At 44.4% G+C, this 24,896-nt stretch overlaps 1 protein-coding gene across 3 annotated transcripts in view; it reads left to right on the plus strand.

Annotated features, from left to right (window-relative positions):
• ZNF469 (zinc finger protein 469) overlaps positions 1-24,896 on the plus strand; it is a 194,135-nt gene that overhangs the window by 64,238 nt on the left and 105,001 nt on the right. The window lies entirely within an intron of this gene.

The raw sequence follows: 24,896 nt of genomic DNA on the forward strand, positions 1-24,896 counted from the left end.
GTTTGGACTAAAGTTATCTACTAAGGCTCAGTAGATCCATTTGGTTATATTCATGCTCTGCTTTAAAGATTAATTGACATTGTCCCAGCCAGTTTCTGCTTCCCAGCTGGCAAAGGGGTGGGGTAGGGCTTTTGAATGTCCCATTCTAAACCAGCTAATGCCAGACAAAGTGAGAACCAAAGAGATGTGATTTCACTGCAGAAGTCTTATCGGAATGCGAGTTCCTTATAAACCCTAGTTGCCTGTCCCACATAGAGAGAGCTTAGCCGCTGTCTAGCATGACTGTGGTTGGATTAATTGTGTGCAAAGCTCCCTCTGCTTGATCTTTGCTGGAACTCAGCTCACGTTTGAGGTTGTTATTCCCCCAACCTCACACAAGCCAGTCTAGGGTCTGTTTATACTTAGGACCCAATCCTGCTTCCATCAAAAGTGAATGGCAAAATTCCCATTGACTTTACCAGCAATGGGGGAGAGCTCTTGGCATTCGGAGTGGGAACTGAAGAAGCTCATGCCTGAGATACAGGACAGGTCTGAGCTAGGAAGCAAAGCCCCAGGGCTTATGCAGGACCCATTCAGTCAATCACCCATTTGTTCCATGTCTCCCACATGACGTCTCCTTCTTTCACATTTCATTCTTCCTTACTGTCTGTTCCAGTCCAGTCTTCCTTGTTTCCCCCAGTGGGGCAGACGGTTCCAGCACTCAGAGCCTGGGAATGCCTGCTTGTTTTGACTAGTTACATACCGCATGGTGGTAAACCAGTCACTTCTCCTATCAGTGCCTCAGTTTCCCCTCTCACCGATTTGTCTGTTGTCTTTTGTGACTGTAACTTTTTGGGATGGGGGCCTACCAGCACCTGGCATGATGGGATCCCTATCTTGGTTGTGACTCCAACGTTTTACTGTGATACAGCTAAATAATAACAATATTCTGTTGGGGCACAATCCTGTGCATTGCTGACAGCCTGCTGCAAGGCACCTTGCAGTCTTAACTCCCACCGACACAGGCTCTGTTCCCATTGAAGTCAGTGGCAAAACTCTAATTGGTTTTGCTGGTAGAGGATCATGTGCTGCACTGGGCGTTGAGGGTCCTCAGCCCTTGCCAGGATTAGACCTTTGTTGTTGATGCTCTAGTGCTTGTCAGAAATATGCAAGAAATTGGTTAACAGCAGAAAAACCTACTTTGTTGCCATGATTTTTATCTCTGTTTCAGACGCAAGCTAGTAACGTCTTGGCCCCATGCTTTCTCACAGCTTTTGTGCATTAGATCTAGAAGACACACTGCCTTCCCGAAGGATTCCGATAAAAAACAACGGTGAAATCTCCCTTCCTTATCCACTTCAAAGTGGTAGGCAAAAACGTCCTAAAAAGGGATGAACTTTTTTCTTTACAATTGGCCCTTGCCTCAGGTTAGAAAGGAGGGGAAACAGAGAGAGGCGTTAATTCTGGACGGAAAGAATAGGTTCATTATTTTTTACCTTTCGCAGTTTATTTTCCAGAGGCCTCGTGCAGAAAACATGGGCCTAGGGAAACTCCTGAATGCAGATTTCTGACAGCAAACCACTTTTCTCCACTGAGGGATAAAGTACCAGAGTGCAACATCGCCACCTGTTTGCCACACGCGATCATACAGCAGCATAAATCACAGATTCAGTCAATGAGGCAAAGAACCTCCCCCTGAAAAAAACATTCCAGTCTGATACCAAACACTTGTATGGACTTGTATGAACCTGAGGCAGGACAAGGGCAGGGAGGGAGGGAGGGAGAGAGAGGAATAGACCATGATGCACTGCACGAGCGAAGAAATCCAACAGAACTGCCAGGGAGCGTGGAAGTGGTTACATCTCCAGAAACGAGAGTGGGGCACCCCACAGGGTGATTGCTGGGTCAGTGTTGAAAGGTTTAAGCAGGTCATTGCTCCCACATGTGTGCGATCACTGTCTAGGTCAGGTATAGGTGCTAGGGTAAGACTATAAGAATATGTAAAATACAGCCAAGAGGGGTGGTGGTTGTAATGGAAAATGGTATAAGTACGTATGTAAACCTATTGCAAAGCTGCTGCTGTTGAAGGATTCTTCCTCTTTGCATCATGACTTTTCCTCACCTTGTTGATAAGAAATGGCCTCTCTGGAATCCTGACAATGAAATCGGTTTCCTTCCTGACATTTCTTTTCCTCCATCTCTTGTGGCCATTGGTTGGCTCTTGTGGGGCTGTTGACATGTGCAAGGCTGCCCACGATGGTCAGTTATTGCAGGGTCGCTTATGTGTGCTGAGCTGTGTACTCTGCTGTGGTATTGTAGCATTGCTCGGACTATTCTCTGTTCATACAGAGCTCTCCTTCCCATGTGTAGGAACTGCCCTGCAGGAGACTTGAAGCCTGGAGCAGGCTTGCTAAATGAGCTAACCAGAGAGACCTGGCACAAGGAAGAACCATTAAGCAACTGATTCCTTAGAAGGGAGTTCTGAGAGCAGGGGGAAAAGGGGACTGACTGAGAAGCTTCAAGGGGGTCAGCTGGGGCAGGGCAGCTGCAAGGTGATGAGAAAGACGCTGTGAAAGAACCATTTTCACTCGCCCAGGCTCTGAGGTAAGAGCCATGCCCTAGGACAGATTTTTGGGACTCTGAGTGACTGAAGAACATTCCTTTTTTAAGATATTTTGGGACTCTCCTCTCCCCCCAAAATGAGACCGAATGGGCTGTGTGTTGGTGAAACAAACTTTCGTTAAAGTTTCTTGGACTCTTATAAAAGATAACCAGCTCCCAGATCGTCCTGGGAGAGGAGGTCAGGCAGGAAGCAGGCAGGTCACCTCTCCCTCACCCTCATACATTTGGCACCCCAGGTGGGACTTGAACCCTCCATTCCGCCCCCTTGGAACCATGGAGGAAATCTTGCGATTAATGATACAGCAGCAACAGGCTGAGAAGGAGCAAATGCCTCAGCTCCTGGAGGCCTTGCTAGCCACCCACCAGCACATGAAGGAGGACCAGCTGGCCAAACAGGAATGGAACTGGCAGTCCCAGGCTGAGGTGGCCAGGCTGCTTGATCAAGGTTTGGCCGGCGCTCCCGTGAAGGTGTTCCCTGCTTAGGCTCTCCCAGGGCCACCCTATCCAAATGCTCTTATAGAATACCAGGGTTGGAAGGGACCTCAGGAGGTCATCTAGTCCAACCCCCTGCTCAAAGCAGGACCCATCCCCAATTTTTGCCTTATGCCGAGACCTGCTCCCGCTCAGAGCCCTCAAATCTGACAGAATGGTCCAAATCTGGTGAATACAGGGGGAAAGATGTACTTATCCGACTGCTTCTATTAGTGTACAAGTAGCCAACCAAGTGGGGCATCTCCAGGTGGGTGTAGCTGAGCACCTTCCCTGGCCCATAATCCTGCCTTGCGATTGGAGGCATCTCCCCATGCCTTGAATGGAAACTTTATGGCCATTACCCCAGAAAACTCTCAAGGGCCAAGTAAGTCTTGGACCTGTGCTAGGGGTGCATCCAGAGGGCCTGGAAAGAGGCCATCCCAGGAAGAGGGCCCCCTGGCAGGGAACTCCTCACAGTCCCCATCAACCTCTGCCCACAAGTGAGACAGAGACCCTATTCACCCTAAGCCACGAGCCTTTAGATAACACCTTTGACCTCATCACTTCTCAGCATGAAGATCAGACTCTTGAGAATGTGTCAACCAGGAGGCCATTAATGGGTGCGCCACCTCAGAACACTCCACCTAATGCTTTCCCCATTTCCAGTTACATAATTAAATTCTGTACCAGGTGGAGAAACAACTTCACACAGATGAGCCCAGGGTCCAGAGCCCAGCTCACTGAGAACTGTTGAGACTAGCTCATTCCATCTGAAGGCCCAGATCCTTCTAGGAGGGGAGATTGGTGGGAAGGAGACAGGTCACCCCTCCTTCTCTTGGCCTCTTACATAGCCATAGAGTTTAAGGCCAGCGGTGGACCATGAGATCATCTCGTCTGACCTGTATGTCCCAGGCTACCAACACCATCTACCACCCACGCTCTAAACCAATAATTAACTCAGACTTCCAGAGTATTAACATACACACACTATCCTCTGCTGAATGGTTCTCAACCTATTTACCATTGTGGGCCACATATCTGGCCCACAGTGTGTTATGTTGACCACATCCAATACTACCTCTATAGCCCTAAGGATGTCACATGGGCCACAGCTCTGTGCTGATTGGGCTGCAAGTGGCCTGCGTGCCACAGGTTGAGAACCACTGACTTAACCCAGTAACCTTGTAAACACTTCATTTGGTTCTTAGTAAGTTTATACCATGTTTGCTAAACAATGTGGGGCCTGTGCCACTTAGCTCTGCAATATCAAAATCAAGGCTAGGAAGCATCTATCTTGGCAACATACCCCGCCTTTTTGCTGCAGGAGATGGCTCAGAGACCTCAGGACTGGGATTGGAAATATGTCGGTTTTGCTCTCAGAGTATGACCATATTGCAATCGGACTCAATGAGTACCAAGCAGCATGCTGCGTCTGGGTCTTTGGGATGAGAGCTTAGAAAAAAACCCAAGGTCCTTTGCATGGTTATTAAAGACCATGTGGCACTTTGTGTAAAATTAGGGGGTTGCTCTGATGCTCTGTGCCAAAATGTGCTTGTCTCTCTCTGTGGTCACAACCACGCACTGTGGGAAGCAGCATCCTGTGTGCTGGATGGCTGCTCGCTGCCATCACTTTATTCCTTGGTGCGGTGTGTGCCTGGTCTCAAAAGCATGTTGAGATTAAAATTTACTATTATATGCGTGTGCGTGACTATTATGCTCCTGTTTGAAAGAGGCCTGCTAGAAAATTACAGGCCAAAATTGTCAGATGTTTAAAATGTAAAGCACTTAAATCGTTGGGTACCTATATGTGGACATAGGTGTCTACGGCAAGGCCTTTGAGTTTGAAAGTCTTGGCTATTGTGTTTATGAAAGAGGAGTCTGCACCCAGACACTCTTTCCTTATTGAAAAGAGCTAATAGGGAACTGGCCAACACTGATTGTTCAGTTAATGTGGATTTATAGCACAAATCGGCTCCCTTCTTGGTCAAGGCAAACAGAGGCCAACGGACTTTTAGTGCTGAGAAATCTGGCCCTGGGGCCGTATGATGTTGACATCATGGAGATAAATGTGACTGGCTCAGGAAGAGACAAGCCAGATCTCTAGCCCAAGATGAGGATGAGCTCAGAGAGCTGAATTTTGGTCCCTTTTTTACTTCATTTTCTATTTTAAAAGAAACTTTTATGAGATGACTGTATTCTTCCTTTTCCCTGTACCAGCGTATTTTGGAAGCTGTCTCTGCCCAGTACTTGCTCCAAAAGTTGTGTCAGTATTGAGTGTAAATGTAAACAGTGTTTTCTATCCACAGCACGGTTTCCTTTTGTAGCTTGGAGATTGCAGTTGGCGGATGGTGCACTGTATAATGGTGTCAGCTGGAGTGAGACCGGCTGTCTTCACTCCAACCCCAAGCAGAGAACTCTGGGTAGCTCACTTCTGTTAGGGGGTCTCTTTTGGGGCTGTAGTTGATTGACTCAGGGACAGAATATCAGTTAAAAGAGCCTGGGGTTACCTTCAGGTTGAGCACATTGGTCTGGATTCTGGTCTCTCACTGATGTAAATCAGGAGTGCCTCCACTTGAAGTCAATGGGTTAGGTTTATTTAAGTGAGATCAGAATCACCCCTTGCTAGGGCAAGAGGTCTCCTCCCCCATAGAAAGGATAAATCCCAACTGAAGAGGACAAAACACTAGGGAGATGTACAAAGGATGCTGGAAGTCAATGAGGTTGGGCGCCCAACTCCCAACTCTGCCTTTTGAAATTCTCTGCCCTCTCTTCTCTCCCCAATTGAAATGACTCCCCATTCATTCATGGATTCACTTCAGAAAAGCTCTCCTTAGTTTTCAAACCTTCCAGGAACTTGTTTCAGCCCACTTCACTGACAAGTCCTCCTCCTCTTCCTTTGCTTTCCGCATCTACTAGCGTTGGGCCTGTCTCTCTCTCTCCGTGCAATCCGGCTAGAGATTTCTCTACTGCAGCTCCCTCCCCTCCTTCTCAGCGCTATCTACTTTCCAGTCTCACCTTGAGAAAATAAACCTCCTTTCTCCTTCTTTGTCAACACTTCTTCCTTTCTTTCTCTTCCATTGCTTTTTTAAAAAACTCTTCTTTAATCTATTTATTGGATTCTGTAAAGCATTTTAGGGAGCGGTTTCTGCTGAGGATGCTATGCAAAGTAATAGCTATGCATTTTTTTCTTCCAGTGAGAGAGTTTAGAAAGCAGATCGAGCGTGCTTCAGCACCTAGGCACATTGGCGCCTGTCTGGGGACGGGTTTGAGTCTTAATGCTGAATTCGCTTGGATGGGTTTAAGTCAGAAGTGTGACATTATTGGAATGTGCTTGTTTGTATTTAATATGAATACGGAATTGTTCTCCTTGTACTGTTCGTTATTATGCAAAGGCAAGTCTTAAAATAATATTGAATTTCCTCTCATAATTTTGAGGAAAAACACTTATCCGGAATTAAGCAGTGATTGTGGGATATCCTTTCATCTCAATACATACGTACGTACCTCTCTGTGGGTCTGGATAAGAATATAACCTCTCTGTGTTAGCTGCAGGGTAGGAATTAATGTTGGCGCTGAACTTGGGAGCACACTAGCATGAAGAATGGTCTGTAAGCTGAGGGACAAGGTCTTATTTTTTATGTATGCACTGTGTAAAACTGTATAAAAAACTTCTTCTCGTCATGTGAGCAGGCAGAATTCTGACTGAACTGCAGTCAGTACAGCAACATTTGTAAGCGGCTCTGTCAGCTATTTCAGCTTTGTAAAAAGTGAAAATCATTTACCACATCTAATACAGACCGACACATCTTCCTTATGTTACAACATGTACAACATTCCTCTGCAGCATTAGAAATTCCCAACCCAGCAGCTTTCAACGATTGCATTGGAGCCAGCGATTTAGCATGTCATTGGCATTAATCCAGCAAAGCATTTAAGTGGATGCTTAACTTTAAGCATGTGAGTAATAGCATTGCTATCAATGGGACTGCATGCTTGTTTAAAGTTAAGCACATGGTGGCTGGACTGGGGCCTGTTAGAGATTGTCAAAAATGGGCTAAAAACAAGTGTGTATTTTCATTGAGGTTTTCCCCTGCTGTTGTTGCAATTCAAATTTTCAACAAAAATTAAAAAATTCCAATCAACTCTATAGCTGGTCAAGAAATAGAAAAATATATTGGGGGGAAAAAATGTTCCTCTGTATTTTTGGGTGAAACTTGACATGTTCATCAAAAACTCATAATATAAACCAACTCGACTGACTATAAGTAGAAAATGACTCTGACTTGCCTAGCTTTACGGTCTGGGCATAAGCCATACGCTAACAGAATGAATGGGTAAAAATAAATAAGATAACATGTTTGTTCTGCAGATCTAATACTCTTAGTGTTGTTTTCTTAAGCTTTGATTATTCATGGTGGATGAAATAAAAGGAAACCTACAAATAAGCAATTTGGCTCAAAGAATGTATTGGAATTGGTGTCAGCAGTGGAAAACCCAAGTTAGCATCCTGCAGGGTATAAAATCATTCTTTACTAATAATACCTTGCTCTTTTCATCAGTAGATTGCAAAGTGCTTCACAAAGGAAGTCAGTAGTGTTATTCCCAGTTTACAGATGGGGAAGACTGAGGTACAAAGAGGGGAAGTGACTTGCCCAAGGTCTCCCAGCAGGCCAGTGGCAGAGCTGAGAGTAGACCCCCCAGATCTCCTTAGTCCTCATCCAGTGCTTTATTCACTAGGACTCAATAAGAAAACATTAATCCTGTCTCCATTAAGGGGGCCGTTCTTCCTTGTGACCTGTAGGAATCTTTGTGTGTTAATTCCCTTCCCATCAGTGTCAGCAACTGGCCAATGTAGCTGCATGAGGCCCCCTCTCATAGGATCATAGGACTGGACGGGACCTTGAGAGGTCATCTAGTCCAGTCCCCTGCACTCATGGCGGGACTAAGTATTATCTAGATCATCCCTGACAGGTGTTTGTCCAACCTGCTCTTAAAAATCTCCAATGATAGAGATTCCACAACCTCCCTAGGCAATTTATTCCCGTGCTTAACCACCCTGACTGTTAGAAAGTTTTTCCTAATGTCCAGCCTAAACCTCCCTTGCTGCAATTTAAGCCCATTGCTTCTTGTCCTATCCTCAGAGGTTAAGGAGAATAATTTTTTCCTCCTCCTTGTAACAATCTTTTACATACTTAAAACTGTTACAATGTCCCCTCTCAGTCTTCTCTTTTCTAGACTAAACAAACCCAATTTTTTTCAATCTTCCCTCACAGGTGGTGTTTTCTAGACCTTTAATCATTTTTGTTGCTCTTCTCTGGACTCTGCAATTTGTCTACATCCTTCCTGAAATGTGGTACCCAGAACTGGACACAATACTACAGTTGAGGCCTGAGTAGAGCGGAAGAATTACTTCTCTTGTCTTGCTCACAACTCCTGCTAATACAGCCCAGAATGATGTCCACTTTTTTTGCAACAGCCTTACACTGTTGACTCATATTTAGCTTGTGGTCCACTATGACCCCCAGATCCCTTTCCACAGTACTCCTTCCTAGGCAGTCATTTCCCATTTTGTATATGTGCAACTGATTGTTCCTTCCTAAGTGGAGTACTTTGCCTTTGTCCTTATTGAATTTCATCCTGTTTACTTCAGACCATTTCTCCTATTTGTCCAGATCATGGTACACCCAGTTCACAAACCACAGCACCAGTGATAGCACTGCTGCATAGGCTGTTCATCTTCACTGGTGCCCCAGCTCTTTGCATCTCTATTCCCCCTCCAAGGTTTGGTGCCAACAGCTGTGATGCTGGAGCCAGTGGGGGAATTTGTACCTGGCCTCCCTGCTTGGCAGGTTGTGTTCCTGGAGTGCCAGCTGGCAGCCTGGTACATCCCAGGGCCTTTGTGTGCATGATGGCATAAGTGCAAAGGCTCCCGTTGTACTCAGATGGCACAGAAGATGACCAGACACATTAAAGCGGCTTGAAAGCCTGGCACTGAAACTTAGTCTGCTGAGTTCAGTGTGGCCTTAACTACAGATGCTCCTTAGCATCAGTTGTTTTCCTTCACGGGAATAGGAAAAGGGTTAGAAGCGTGTAGTAGCCTCTGCACACAGAGCCGCAAGATGCCTAATTTGACATAACCACAATCTTTCTAGATCTAAATATCCGGAAAATTGAGCCCTTAAGATTCACATCCACAAGGTCAAAAGGCTCAATGGGCTTGGATAAACCGTGTGTTTCTATAGGAGAGAGGGAACCGTACTCCCTGTGAGCTGATGCAAGTTACACAGCAGCGGTTCAAGCCCCAGCCCACATTGGCAGCAGGGCAATGTGTTCCAGGAAGCTGTGTTCACATCAGCGTCTGCTGCTAAGAGTCTGGTGGGTGCTGCTCCTCTGGCACCACTTTGGCAATCTACACCTGGCATTTCTTTCACCAGCCAGGGTAAGTGGGTTCGCAGACATTTCACATATTTCCAAATCAAATAAAATATAACCGCGGGTCAGCACAGAATGCATTGGCAAGCTGCATGGGGAGCCTTGGTCTGGAATAGCAGGTCAGAACTGAAGCAGTCTGGCCTTGCTTGGATACTAGGGTAGCCAGGGACCCTATAAGTACCCAGATAGAAAACTTACCCTTTCCTACAGTATGCCCAGTTCTAGTCATTGCTACCACTTCCATTAGCATCAAGTTTCGTTCTGCTTATAGTCAGTTTCGCTTGCAGTTTCTCATGCGTATTTGGGGCAGGGACTGTCTTTTTGTTCTGTGTTTGTACAGCACCCAGTGCAATCGGGGTCTTGGTCCATGGCCGGAGATCTTAGGCGCTATGGTAATACAAGTAATAAATGCGTTGGTCCAATGCTGCAATTGTTGGAGCTGCAAAAATGGCAAGGGTCTGGTTGTTTTAAAGAACTGTTTTTATTGGATTCAGAACGCAAACAGCAAAGCAAATATTTCTGCTAGCCTGAGGTGTAATCCAGGCTGTAGTGTAGATGCAGTGTACACCAGCAGCCAAGTGCTTTAGCCAGTATAGTTTATATCAGCAAAAGCACTTTTTTACAAGTATAACTGCATCTACATTTGCGGTTTTGCTGGTATAGAAAAGTCACCACCCTAATCAATTTTGCTAAAGTTTCTAGTGCAGACCTGGCCTTAGGTTTTATAAAACTCTGTTATTACAAAAAATATGTTTTGGCCCAGATTTTGACCTAACAATGTCACTGCCAGAGTAATACCACTGCTGATTCTAATTTGGGACTGCCAGAAGCCCTTGTGTATTTTTCTTATCCTTGACCCTGGATATCCCCTGCAATTCTAGCTTTGAGATTCCCCCCTTGCCTTCACAAACTCTGTCAGTGCACCCTAGTCATGTACTACAATACCCCAGTGATTCTGATCCTGGGACTGCCCTGAATAATGCTGTCAATCATATTGAGCTAGTACTACTGTCCAGAGGGGTTTGGCATGAACTCTGGGAATACATGTATGCACTTGCATTTAATCCGGTGCTAGGGGTGGAAAGTAACATCCCTTACAGCTTCCTGTGCATTACACTGTATGCAGGTGTGTTGAAATTTGAAACAGCTACTTAGTAACTATAAGTATTGGTTTGCAGTTCAAAAAGAGCCATAGCGTGGAGGTATGTATGAGCTTTAGAGTCTGGTGATACATGAAATACTTAAAGGAACAAAACCCTGGATCTTAACCCCCAGAGTTGAGTCCTGATTCCTCTCTTTATCATGAGTCAGATGAAACTGTGATTCTGAACTTCAGGATCCTAGAAATGAATCCACCTTTCTGGCTTTGGGACATCTCAAGGACTAATCAATCTATTGAGAAATCTCAGATTATATATGGCAGGGTTATGATGGCTGCTTATTTAATATTATTATTAACATTTATTACAATGGGGGGAGGGATAGCTCAGTGGTTTGAGCATTGGCCTGCTAAACCCAGGGTTGTGAGTTCAATCCTTGAGGGGGCCACTTAGGGATCTGGGGCAAAAATTGGGAATTGGTCCTGCTTCAAGCAGGGGGTTGGACTAGATGACTTCCTGAGGTCCCTTCCAACCCTAACCTTCTATGATTCTGTGATACAAGTGTTATGGTAGCGCCTAGAAGGCCCAATCAAGATCAGGGCCCTGTTGTGCTAGAAACGTTGTGAGACAGAATCCCCACCTCAGAGAGGTTAGAGTCAAACAGCCAAGACGTGGGAGGAGAAACAAGAACGGAAAGCAATTGCCCACCATCACCAGCACAGCTAGGAACGGAACCCAACTCTCCTGAATCCCATGCCAGTGCCTTGTCTGCTACACTACACTGGTCCTCTTAAAAGCTTCTGTTTCCATCCAGATATGCTGCTAGCTATCAACACTAGAAAAAGGACATGCAGGTTTGTTGGTAGTGAAACCTCCTGGTGATTGGCCTGAAGGTGCTGGCTGTGGTTGCTTTTTGTCCCTTTAACACCCCCCCATTAATCCCACATCAGGGGCTCAGCTCATTAAAAATCCCTGGTTCAGCTTTCCGAGGACTGAATGACCCCAGCTGCCAGAGCCTTCGATGGGAATTGTGGGTGCTCAGCTCTTCTAACAGGGTATGCCTGCACACCTACATTTGCATGTGCAAATGGTTTTCTATAGAATGGTGTGCACAGGGGAATGTTTTTATGAAATACAAAAAATCAGGCCACAGATCCCTGTAGTGCTCTGGGGCCTGATCCAGATCCCGTGGTAGTCCATGAAAATCTTTTCCATTTCAACAGGTTTTGGTTTAGTCACTAATAGCAGTTGACTCTTTTGGGATTTGCAGCTGCTCGCCCTTTCTGCAATGTAGGGTCCTGTAGCTTATAAAGCAAAGGAAATTGTGACGTTGCACTCCATATTTTTATAAAAATATGTTTGTAAGTGTGAATATGATGTAACTAGAATATGCTTTATGCAAAAGGTCTCTTGTAAGGTATCATTACAAAGCTTATAATCTACTGAATGTGTTCATTCTATTCGTATGTATGTATCATTCTTGTATCTAAAACTAGAAATATGAAGCTAATTGTGAGATTCTATTGTAATTATTCAAAGTGTGGGCCACTAGTGGTTGCTTAGAATCTTGATGGCTTCCAATAACCAGGACAATTGGTTGTAAATGGCTCTGTTTACTTGTAAGACTTCCTGTATACGTGTGTGCCAGCGAGTGGGTAATGAAGTCTCGCAGGACATGTGATCATGTCACCTGAACTGGATTCCACCTTTAACCTCATGCTTTTCCATTTAGAAGGAAGAGGGGGAACCCAGAGGGAGACAAAGGATTCCCACCTTGTGCCAAAGCTATAAAAGGGGTGGAACAGAACAAAGCGGGTGGCAGTCATGAGAAATCCCCTAGTTACCGTCTGAGCTGGAACTCAGAACTGTACAAGGGGAACGGATTGGGCCCAGACTAGGAAGGAGTCTAATCTGTGAAAGAAGCTTATTGGAACATCTCTAAGGGTGAGATTTACCTGTATTCAGTTTCTTAATGTATTAGGCTTAGACTTGCATGTTTTGTTTTATTTTGCTTGGTAACTTAATTTGTTCTGTCTGTTATTACTTTAAACCAATTAAATCCTACTTTTTATACTTAATACAATCACTTTTGTTTATTGATTAACCCAGAGTAAGTGATTAATAGCTGGGGGGGCAAACAGCTGTGCATATCTCTCTATCAGTGTTATAGAGGGCAGACAATTTATGAGTTTACCTGTGTAAGCTTTATACAGAATAAAATGGATTTATTTGGGATTTGGATCTCATTGGGAGCTGGGTGTGCTGGAGACAGGAGCACTTCTTAAGCTGCTTTCAGTTAAGCCTGCAGCTTTGGGGGCATGGTTCAGACCCTGGTTCTGTGTTGCAGCAGGCTGGCGTGTCTGGCTCAACAAGGCAGGTTTTGGAGGCCCAAACTGGCAGGGAAAATGGGCTCAGAGGTAGTCTCAGCACATCAAGTGACAGTCTCAAGGGGGTCTCTGTGACTGAACCCCATCACAGAAGTTGCAGAGGAATATGACTGGGCTTTTTCTTTTCTCCCCCACAAGGAAATAGCCACAACAAACCTGAAGTTAGACAGTAAACTGGTCAAGACAAGAGCAGGCGTAAACATGTTGTTATGGCTGAACTGACAATTTCACTGTAGGAGAGACGAGCAGGGGCAGGAAGTTGAGTAGTTGGAAAGACGTAAACAGAGAAGATTGCAGAGTGTGGGAGAAAGGCGCTGCTCCTGCCCCATGGTGTTTCACTGCAGAAGAAAACGTAGCACCTGTGTTAATTTCACACACAAAGTGGCCAAGTGCAAAGCGAATGTTAGTGTGAAAGGGAACCCGAGGTGCAAGAATGGAGCAGGTTGGATGAAGGCACCGACAAAAGTTTAATACCTCATGTCTCATATTTGATTATCCTTACTATTCCCCCTGCGCCTTGGCATTTGTTCGCTAATTCATTTGGCAACATCCCTGCAAGTGCATCAGTCTAACACTGAGCTTGAAGTTTCATTGATGCCAATCAGTCACACATGGCTAAGCAGCATTTCACTCAGCCACATGCAAGAGGGCAAAACTGCCACCAAGTCACTGCTCTGATGGCTGTAGATCAATTTGCGTTAGTGAGAGATTGGATAACACTGCATTCCTGGCATAGCTGTTGCCCAGAAATATGTCCTCCTGTGCAGACCATACTCTCAAGGACCATTTGGCTCTTTTCGTTATGATGATCTATAACACTAATTTCTGGCTCCTTATCGCTGAAAATCTCAAACATTTCTCCTCTCTAAACATCTGCAATTCCCGTATATAATCAATTCATATAAGTGATACAATTGCTGTCTATGGGTCAGATGTTAAAAGTTAGGCATGTACATTCGCACAGGCCCAATCTGTGTGCAGTTATCCATTGTTGGGAATACCTGTCTGGTGCATGTACCTTATTTGCATATGCACAGTGGGTATTTGAATGTGAAAATGTAGATGTCTATTGTGACCCGTACAAGCCTGACCCTATATATACAAGTAAGTGGTCAGTAAGGAGGGTTAGATCTTTTTAAGTGCATTTCACACTAGACTCATAACTCTTCCATTTCTCCACCACGTGGGCCCAGCTTAGAGAGCGGCCATGCAAGCTTTCATAAGCAGCCCAGCCAATTTGCGTCAACAATCTCTTGGAGAGGCAAATGGATATTTCAGTTTTGATGGCCCATTTGATCCTCGGCCCTTATTACAAAAATTCCAACAAAGAGTGTCAGTTGTGATGAGAAGACCAGTCCACTAAGGAAATGGACCGCAATCAACACCTTGCTTAACAAGGACTGCTAAATATGCCTTAGATTATAACGCTTTTCAGTCATTGCTGACAGTGATGCTAAGGTGAAAGGCTTAGTCTCCAGCTACCTCTACCTCGAGTCACTCCTTCTCTTGTGTACCTAGGATCATTTTGTTTCCCTGAGAAATCTCCATGTGTATTTATCCCATGGGACCTTGGGCAAGCCACTCCAAGTGCCTCAGTTTCCCCATCTGTAAAATAGGGGTAATAGCCTGTCCCTACCTCCCAGGGATATTGAAAGGATAAATTAACATTAACGACTGTGAGGTGATCAGATACTACAGTAACGGGGTCATATAAGTTCTTTAGAACTGTTCTCAACCGGGAGTACATGTACCCTAGGGGTATGCAGAGTTCAGGGGTACATCAACTCAGCTAGATATTTGCCTAGTTTTACAACAGGCTACATAAAAAAGCACCAGCAAAGAAAGTACAAACTAAAATTTCATACAGACAATAACTTGTTTACATAGCTCTATATACTATACACTGATATGTAAGTACAATGTTTACATTCCAATTGATTTATTTTATGATGATATGGTCAAATGAGAAAGTCAGCCATTTTTTCAGTATTAGTGTGCTGTGACATTTCTGTATATCTATGTCTGATTTTGTAAGCAAGTAGTTTTTTAAGTGAGGTGAAACTGGGGGTACACAAGACAAATCAAACTCCTGAAAGGGGTACAGTAGTCTGGAAAGGTTGAGAGACACTGTTTTAGATATCTATCTATCTATCTATCTACCTATCTATCTATCTGTCTATCCTCCCTGAACCTGTCAGTGATATATATGCCTGCTGCTGGATTTTAGCTCCACTTATTCAGTGAATTTCGACTCCTCCATTCTGGCGTAGTTATAAAATTAGCCTGAAAGCTTCCACTCCCCTCCTCCCCCCTTCTTTCAAGCTGCACACCCAGGGCATCGTCTCAGCAGGGACGCGCTGCATGGGAAGCAGAATGCCGACATTGTTCTGCCCTGGATGCCCATCAGCGTCACCACTCCCGGGTTCTGTAGCGGCTTTAGGCATGCATGTTTGCATATGTTAAAAATATTTAGTCCACTGCTAAAAAAAATATTATGCCCAAGATCTGGGGCCAGCGAAATATAATGCCATCTATGTGTCCAGCTCTCTGGAAGTCCAGAGGCACAGAGGAGTGTTTATGCATTCGAAGGTTTGCCATAGTTGCACGTTTAGCTGTTGGGTGTGAATGAGCGATATTTCTCCCTTAGCAGCTCCACCCCGGATTGCTTTGGGAGGCTTTAGAGAATAACTTGTCTCCCCTCACTCTTTAGCTAAGCAAATGATAAGCCTATTACTGTTTGAGGTTGAGACCCAGCAGGTTTGCACTCTTAACCCCGGGTGCTAATATTGGTGTTCCAGGGTGAGGCCGCGAGTGATGAGTGACAGAAATTATCACAGGACCTACGTGCGAGTTAATGCATCTTCCCAGTGATAGGCATTGTTGGCAGGAAAAGCTTTTCACTCTCCAGTGGATTTGCTGCTGCAGCTTGTTGATTCCACGGGTGGGCGTTCTGATCACTAGCGATGGGACATCTGAGTTATTGCCTGAAGCAACTCACTAAAAAATACCCCTTAAAAGATTCAGAACAAGTCCTGATGGAAAAAAAGAGGTAGAAAGCAAAAAGGGCCCATTCCTGATTTCCTGGACCCAATCAGGTCCCCTCCCAGGGTGGGTGTTCTGGGGTCACCTTCTGCCTAGTTTGTGTTCTGCCTGTCTTGCATTTCCAAGTTCAAGTCCTACTCCTGTTCCAAACTCTCTAAGTCTAGGCTGCTCAAAGCCATGATATAGATGGAACCATTAGCAGTTCCAGATGGGGATCTGAGTCCCCCCAGTGTTTGGGTTAGAAGGGGAAAGGGAGAGGTCACATCTTGGGTTTTGCTTTGGTCTGTTGCAGAGCTAGGGAGTCAGCCAAGAGACCTGGAACCAGATCAGCACTTCCTCTGCGTTTGGGGGTGTTTGGGTTGGGTTCCACCTCTAATAAATTTTACAGGCGCTCTTTTTTTCATTGCATTTGTGAATGGATTAGGTGGTCATAAAAGTGAGGGACTAATAGGGCTGGCTAGAACCTGGCCCCAGCTCTGATCATGCACCTTAGTCTAATGCTACCCATCTTTCCTGACTGTTATACCTGGACTTGGGCCTATGCTGAGTGGAGGGTACCGCATGGGCCCAAAGTACTGGATTGTTCAGTGATGTGTAAAAATGGGGCCAGGATGGGGCTCCTCTACATCTCATCTCCACTGAAACCTAAGAAGGGTTTGCATGCACATCGGCACAGATAGTGGCTAACTGGCTGTGTTGACCTATGGCAATACCATTGTCCGTGCCCTACCTTTCCTCTTATAGTGGTGTAGCATCAATCCAAATGCAAATGGCTCTGATTCAGACTCCATATTGCAGCATTTCAAGGCAGCTGGACCACATATCCCAATCAGAGTTCACTTTCTACTCCCAGAATTGCTGTTTGAGCTCTGCAGTGAGATCACTTGGCCCTGGTGACTGATGGCCTCTATTTACCCCCTGTTAACTCTGTGCCTAGAGTGTTGGAAGGTACATTTATAAAGAAACCCAAATAAATAAATACGATCCCACACACGGGTGCAGCATAGGCTGCAGTCGTGCCAGCTTCCCTCACGCTGCTCGGCCAGTGCGCCTTACCTGATAGGAGCAGTTCACGCTGTGTAGCCCATTCAGCCCTTTGTTTCCCAGCTATCTAACCTACCTCACACCTCCTCACCATCCGAGGGGCGACTGCCCTGGGCTGTGCACCGAGACACCAACTGCAGGAATTCTGTTGGCTGGGGGTTGCACCTGACAGAAGTCACCTGTAACTTTTGCTCCGCTCCGCGGCTGTCATCTAGCCAGTGGAGGTGAATAAAGCCCGAGGGTTTGCCTCGTGATTTTTTTTTTTAATGTGGACTCCTGTTTTGGTATTGTACTCGTTCCATATAAGCCACAGCACAACCCTCATATGATAAAAAATTATGACTAGTCCGAACCTAGGCTGGATTCGAACCCTGGGCCTAGAGGTTAAAGCACTGCTGATGCTGGAAATAAATTTCTACAGAATATTTGTGTAAATCATTTCAAACAAATTAGGAGCAGGAGGGGTAAATATTTCATTGGAGCATTATCCCCTAATGAGAGGCAGGAAAGAGAAGTTTGTTCTGGCTGCAATGGGAAGACAAAGGAGAGAAAGGTTAACTTATTTTTGTACCGGGAGTATTAAGGAATAATTTCCTCTTATTTTTATTTTTTTGGACGGGAACGTGAGGGGAGAAAGGTGAAATAAACTTGGACAGAGAGAGAGTCTGAAGGAATCTTTGGACTTTTTTTTTCTCTCTGAGTGTTTTGAAAGCCGTTAGTATAAAGTAATTCTGTACACTACAGCCATTCATAGCTCAGCTGGGGGTTGGAGAGTGTGTGTATATATAGTGTGTGTCTGTGTGTGCCCGCACCATGCTGGAAAAGAGAATAATTTGTTCACAATATAGTTTGGTGTAAAATAGGCCAGTTGTCTGAATGTGTATTTAGTATAATGTATAAGCATAAGTATCAATAAGTCTATTTATTAGCCGAGCCTTGCACTAAACAGGCCTCTGAATAAACTATACAGGTCCTGCAAAAATGTAAATTTTAGTTATCCCTTAGAGACATAATTACAGGAAAAAATAAAGACAGCGATTTACAGTTTGGGAAGCGGGACTCTTTTACTGCGGCTAGATAGATATTTTTTCTTCCTCTTTTCTTTGTAACTGCCAGTCTGTACGATTAGCAGCCAGACGTGGCATTCTCCCTTTTCAGCGCACCTCTTCCACCTTCCCCCCCGTCTGCTAATTAAAGAGACAAGGCGAGTGGGGTGATATCTTTTGCAGGACAAGCTTTCAAGCTCACACAGCGCTCTTCTTCTGGAGAGCTCAAAAACATGTCTCTCTCACCGACAGAAGTTGGTCCAATAAAAGATGCTACCTCACCCGCCTTGTCTTTCTAATATCCTGGGACCAACACGGCAACAACAACACTGCTAATTAAAGGAAAGTTATGTCTCCGTGTCCCTGTTAATGTATTCCGCTGCCTGTTTTGGTGTACGGAACTCTTGAATTCCTCAACCCTCTGTGCCACTGGCTTTCCCTGGACCACAGTGAAAGGAGTCATTCATGACTCCAGTCCTGCCTTCTTGAATTACCACACCCTGGGCCTCCACTTCTCAGCCTTGCTCTGTTTTCCTTTCATTAACAGGATTCCCATATTGAATGTCTATGAGAGGCTGGTGAGGGATGCTACATCTTGTTAGCCTAAGGACTGTACAAATAGTTGCCCCGTCGCTGTCCTGCAGTTTCCCATAAGGTCTGGGGGGGGGGGCTGGAAAGCCTAAATCTTAATCTCAGACAGGTTTTTTATTTTAAAAAAGAAATAGGAATATAAAACAGATTGAAATTGGAATGTGTTATTTATAGTGACAATGTGGCCTCTGATTAGGTTGCCAACATTGTATTTCAAAAATAAGGGACTGTTTTCCTAGCACCCCCGCCCCACCTCTCCTCCTGATATTATTATTATTATGTATTTAATAATTAATAAGCAGTACTCACCTACATTTGCCACGGGTGTTTCTTGCTGCTTTTGGCAGCACTCAGCAGCTCCTGATCTTAATGTATGGAGATGAAAAAATAAGGGACCTCCCTTGTAACAAGGGACTGTTGGCAATCCTAGCTCTAACGGGCCAGTTGTTCGCAACTAAAGTGTCAGATAAATGACTGCTTCAAAGTGCCAGGGAGGGATACAGGTGTGTGTGTGTGTAATCAGACCTAGCTTGTGTTTTTCATCCCTAGATCTTAAAGTGCTTTATAAAGGAGGTCAGTCTCATTATCCCCATTTTACAGATGAGGAAACTGAAGCACAGAGATGACACTTGCCCAAGGTCACCCAGTAGCCTAATGGCAAAGCCAGGAACAGAACCCTAGTCCATCCTAGCGCTCGATCCACTGGCCCATGTTGAGCACTCACAGAGCCCACTGGCTTCTAACAGAATTGTGGGTGCTCAGCACTTTCTGAAAATTACATCCAAGGCACCTCAAGACAGACACCCCTGAAACTGAGGCCCCTTAAATTAGTGGCCACTTTGGAACATTTTGGGCTTATACATTTGTGTGTCTGTCTGCATATGACTATACAATATATGAAAACAGCGTGTATGTGTGTGTGTGCATTTGAGTTTGTGCATGAGTGTATTACTGTCTTGGGTGTGTATGGGACTGTAGGTGAGTTTTGAGTGTAACTGTACCTACATGCATGTGTACCTGTGGATAAGCCTTCACAATATACACGCGTGTCAGTCTGTCTGAATGTGCAACACAGAGTGGGTCTTTTCTTCCGATTTGTAGCACGCAAGCTGTAGCCTTTATTAAAGGGAGATGGAATAGAAGAAAACCTATTGCAGATTTCGGACCAATGTTAGTCTGGTATGTCTCGGTGGAATTATATTTCAGTTGGTGTAGCTGTTCTTTTGGATTCACGCTGAACATCGTGCCTTTCCCAGAGCTAGATTAGTCTGGATTCAGAAAATGAATTTCTAAGAAACCCCCAGTTGGGTGGGGGTAGGAAAGGGTTAGGGTTAGTCAGTTTACTTGGAGAAGAAAGACCAAGGAAATGAGAAGCATTAGCTGATCCCTGACTGTAGCCATCCAGAAGAAATCAGCATATCAGTTCAGTCTTGTTTTCTTTTTCTTTTCTTTCTTCCACCAACTTGTTGCCTCTTTTATCTACTCTTTAATTTTATTTTATGGAGCTGGTCCAAAAAGGCTCAAATTTTTCAACTAAAATGTCCACAAACTTATTGCACCTTTTTTCTCTGCACCGCGCTTTAAAATTTCTCAGGAATCTGCCTGCCAGCTACTTTGTGTGGGAGAAAAAATGCAGCATGTTACGAAGGAGAGAGACACGCACACAGTACTCTCTCTATCTCAGGGACAAGTTACTTTTGTTCTTTCTTGTTTTGTTATTTACCTTAATGTAAAATATCCCTTTGACTGAAAATACATGGCTGCCCATTGTGCATGGAAAATCACAGCTCAAGGATCGAAGAGTGACAGTGGAGGTGCTGAGGTGAGGGCTGGAAAGATGGTGACCATATAGGCGATGGGGAAATTGAGATATTGTCAAGACTCTGGCAGGGATAGAGGGAAACACCTTCTGGCATCAAAGAGAGTGTTATTTGTTAGCTGCTTCAGATCTCAACTGACAGTTCTCCACTCCTTCAGATCCTCTAGCCTTCTCCTCATTAGTAATCCCCACACTCACCCTTCCCTCATCTTGCCCTGTCTCTTGTGTTGGTTTTGTCTCCCATAGACTAAAAGCTGATCAGGAGGTGATCTTCTCCGTGTTAAGCACTGTGGTAAATTAATGTTGCCATGTAAATGTGTTTTCAATAATAAATGTATTTAATATTTAAATGTCCATCTGAGAGTTCCTGTCTGACTTGAAATGCCATGGAAGAAACCTCTGCCATTTTAATTTGCTCTTTCCTTTGGGTGAGTGGGACAACCTGTGGCCCAAGTAACCCATTCATTGTTGATTGATGGAAATGACTGCCCACAAGCTAGAGGTAGGATGCTGTACAGCAGTTGCAGTTAGTCCAAGTGGGTGTGCCAGAATTTCAAATGACTATGTAGCAGACTATCCTGCATTACTGGGCAAATATGCAAATACTGGAATTATGGGTGGATATAGGGTCAATGGTTAGAAGTGTTTGTTGTCCTCATCTCTGATTTATAGGTTGTAGTTACTTGGATTGTGGATATTTGTGTCTGAAGCAAGGAACAATTGAATGCCAAGTGCTGGTAACATTGGGTACACTGACCTTAAGAGTTCTGAGAATATTGTAATAGGGTCAGCTGCCTTTTGAGCACCCCCTTTTGGCCAGAGATTTCTCTGTGGAACCCTGACTCTGTTTCCCCCTCTTCAGGGCCCCTTAAGAACTTGCACTCAAACTTCTCCCTGTCCTCTGTCCGGGGTAGGTTTAATAAAAGGTTCAAAACAGTCCTCAGGTCCCAAAATAAAGTCTGTCACCATAATACAAAAGTTCACACTGTGACATCTTCTCTCACAACTAGAGCTCTTTCTTCCGTCAGTCTATTCTCATAGCCAGTCCTCCCAGGTCTTTCTTGCTGGAGCTCAGCCTTCTGGCTCTGAGCTCCAGGCCCAAACACAGGCAGGATTTCCTGCATTGGTCTCTGGCCTCCAAACTCTCCTTCTATCAGGGTCTTCTCAGCTGGCACCTTTCTCACACTCTGCAGTTTCCTACACTGCCCCTCTCCTTGCAGCTTCCTGCTGTTTGTTAGAGTGGAATTAGATGATCTGTCTTGGCTGTGACACATTCAGTAATCTGGGGTGATTAGCCCCAGGCCCTCCAGTCCAAAAGGGGCAAGCCACCCTGTTACAGACAGATTTGTATAATGGCCTCCAAGAACCTTCCTTTGGACCTTCTCACTGGGCAGACAGCTGCTTACCCAACCTGCATGCTCCAGACACCCTGGGCATGTCCAAATCAGAGATGGGTCCCAGCTGAGGAGTTTGGATCAGGATCCAAACGTTCCCCAAATGTGGGTTGTTCAGGGCTGAGGTTTGGTTCTGCCCCATCACTAGTGCAAAGGTGGGGTTTATGTTTGCGACACTTCCAGGTGCAATTTTGGAGTCTGTTTTTGAATGTTTGGCCCTTATGCTAAGCCCTAAAGATGGACCCAAGGAGCAGAATGTGGGTCCTGAGCTGGAGTTGGGTTTTGACAACCCCACCATTTGGGATGAGAGCTGGGTTTGGCTCACTTTGCATCTAGGGGAAATTTACAAAAATCAAAGCTGGGAAATCTCCCCAAAGACTGAGTCTTTGGATCCGGGGCATCGATTTGGGACAATCCGTAAAAGAAATGGCGGCCATAGTCTTTCTGACAATGCAGCGAGGGAACTCACATGGTCTTTTTTCTCCCTCATCTCAGTAATGGCCACTGCTTTCCTAGGAATGACCTCTGCTGTCCTCCTCCAAGTGGCAAGTAAACATCATCAGGTCTTTGAGTCAACAGGCACCCAGCTTGCCAGACTTCACCTCTGTGTGAGCATCTGGCAGAAGTGAAAGGAAATCAGGAACAAATGAATATTCAATCAGCTGGCACAAACATCTGAGTGCAGAATGGGACATCTCTTGTGCACAGTGGCTGTTTGAGCAGCATTCCATTTGACTGCTCTATCTGCAATTGCCAGGCACCAGGCATATAGGCATATAGTGAGCAAAATTTTAGCTATCATAGCCCATGGAGCAGTATGTTAGTCTGCAGTACCCAGTAAAAACAACCAAATGGGTGTTGGGTGTCATAGAATAAATTCAAAGTGTGATAGAAGAGGATTCTTCATTGTTAATATCTAATACCTTTAAAGGTTTAGTTCCAGATGGAAACCAATACAAGTGAAGTGATTGTTTGTCATGCATGTTAAAGCTAATGGGATGGATTTTATTTTAATACAGCCATATATTTTCAGCTGTGTTTATTAGCAAAACATTTAATGCAAAGAGATGCACCTGGCTTTGATTCATGTCATATGAGAAACGCAAAAGCAGAGAACTTTGAAAGGAAAATGTCCTTTTATTGTGTGGAACTAGAATCTCTCTCTGTGACAATGACAAATGTTTTCATGTAAGTGGATGCAAAACAATTATAATAATACAGCCTGTATTATAATATTCATTGTTTTACTGATGGTCTGCTTTTCCAACAAAGCACTATACATGGGCTAAAAGTTTCATCTCACACCAGCCTAAATTTATTGGCTTCAGTGAAGTTTACTGTGGACTTATACCAATTTTGCCGAAAGCAGGTGACCCTGCATTCATTTTACTTCTCACTGTATGTGTATGTCTTTGTGCATGTTAACACATGGGCACTGTGCATACACACTATGTGGGCATGCTATTGTGTTTGTGTTTGTTTTAAAAACATAGGTCCTTTCTAAATTTTGCAAAACAGTTGTTAAGACAAGCATGCTAGTGATGTTCTCTAGAGAATATGTGACATACTACCAAGGTGATGCATTGTATGTGTTCTCCCTGGTATAGAGGTCTATAAAGGAGAGGGGATTATACAGTTTTCCTGTCATATATACTATTGAACTATAATCCCTGAGCCTGCAGAGACTTATGTACATGCTTGACTTTCAGGGACTACTCACATACTTACAATTAAGCCCCTGCAGAAGTTTTCCTGGGATGAGGCTGTGGTGTGGTAGTTGTCTTGAGGTGTGAGCAGGACACTTGGGTACTGTTCCCATTCTGATTTGCTGTGTGACCTTGGCATGCCCACTTCATCTTGCTGTGTTTCAGGTGATCCACCTGTAAAGTGGTAATAGTGCTCATTAGATCTGGCTGGAAAACAGGGAAGGGGGAGAAGAGGCAAATTGCAACATTTTTCGAAACTTTAGTTTCTGATTCTCATCAGAATAGGTTTGTGTTGCACTTTGAGATCCTTTAAAGGAAAGTCACTACAGTAGTTCAAACTAGTGAGTATTATTATATACTGCTTCTCCATAGGATATAGAGCTGGAACGACAGAGAATCTATAGGTTTATCTTTGTCTAGAGAACTGTAAAGGATCACATGATGCGGGTTGTCCATATTATATAAGACAATAGTACAAAATATGACACAGATTCTCTGTAGTATATAGCAATGACAATACAACTGAGAAATGTTTGGTTGCTTTTGAGGCTTATGTCAAAACCACACGCATTTTATTACCATCAAAGCCCAAAAGTAGTTTTAGACCCAGTACTCCAATCTGTTAATCCCCAGGCCATCTTCTCAAAATCATTTTGTAGTTGTTCCCATATACAGTCTAAACATATGCACTTATAAATATTATTGTATTAGAATCAGTTTGGATGGTGTCCAGCCTAAGATTTTTATTGAAATTCCACTTGATTGTCAAGATTACATGACAAATAATTCTCTACATTTATGGAGCTACATACATAATAAGCATAATTTGAAAAGGAATTTGGTCTTTATGCTGTGGAAATCCAGATTGACTTCACATGGGGTTTCAAGTGCTATAACTGCTTCTCCCAACAGAGAATGTGGGGACTATCCTTTTTACCTTTTAATCATTAAAAATTATGAGGAGAGTATTGTTGAAACAAGACGCACCAAGGGACAGCATTCTTCTTTTAGTTACCCTGGTGTAAATCAGGAGCAGCTGTAGTGAAGTCAATGCAAGTAAAGCCTGATTCTGCTCTCAGTTATGCCAGTGTAAATCAGGAGCAGCTGCAGTGAAGTCAATGCAAACAGAGCCTGATTCTGCTCTCATGACACCAGTGTAAATCCAGAGCAGCTGCACTGAAGTCACTGCAGATAGGGCCTGATTCCACTCTGTTACACTGGTGTAAATCAGTAATAACCCCACTGATGCCAAGAGTGTGACTC

Source organism: Dermochelys coriacea, chromosome 12 (genome assembly GCF_009764565.3).
Source record: "Dermochelys coriacea isolate rDerCor1 chromosome 12, rDerCor1.pri.v4, whole genome shotgun sequence".
Taxonomy (NCBI): Eukaryota; Metazoa; Chordata; order Testudines; family Dermochelyidae; genus Dermochelys; species Dermochelys coriacea.